The sequence below is a fragment of the Nannospalax galili genome, unplaced genomic scaffold (assembly GCF_000622305.1).
Source record: "Nannospalax galili isolate Female #2095 unplaced genomic scaffold, S.galili_v1.0 scaffold153, whole genome shotgun sequence".
In the NCBI taxonomy this organism is placed as follows: Eukaryota; Metazoa; Chordata; class Mammalia; order Rodentia; family Spalacidae; genus Nannospalax; species Nannospalax galili.
The window spans coordinates 1,984,526-1,984,977 of record NW_008333469.1 but is presented as its reverse complement, the minus strand read 5'-3'; positions in this window follow the sequence as shown (position 1 = coordinate 1,984,977).

Here is a 452-nt window from a genome sequence, read left to right as displayed (position 1 = left end):
GGCTTCCTTCAAAAACAACTTTGCATTGGCTTTAAAAAGGCAGAATATATATATATATATATTTTCCTTTTCCTTCCTGAAAAAGAGCTGGACACTTGCCTTGGAGGTTGCCATATAGATGGAGGGCAGCATGGGTCTCTGTAGAGCCTCCCCTGTAGGTGGATTCTTAAAGAGTTACTACTGGAGAATACAAAGGTTATAGCTGAGAACATGCATGAGAAGTAGAAAGGTGTGGGCAAATCATTTCTAGGTAAGTAAGGGGAATGAGGGTTTGATCTGGGATCTATATAGTTGCTGTATTTAATCAAAACTCAGAAACAGTTTGGGCTTCTGTCTTCCTACAAAGTACCACACTTTCAGTTGCATTTTAGCCTCATTGCAGAATGATAAATATGTGATGTCAGCAGAATTTTCTCAAACCAATAGGCACAATACAAGATCATTTTGAGTTA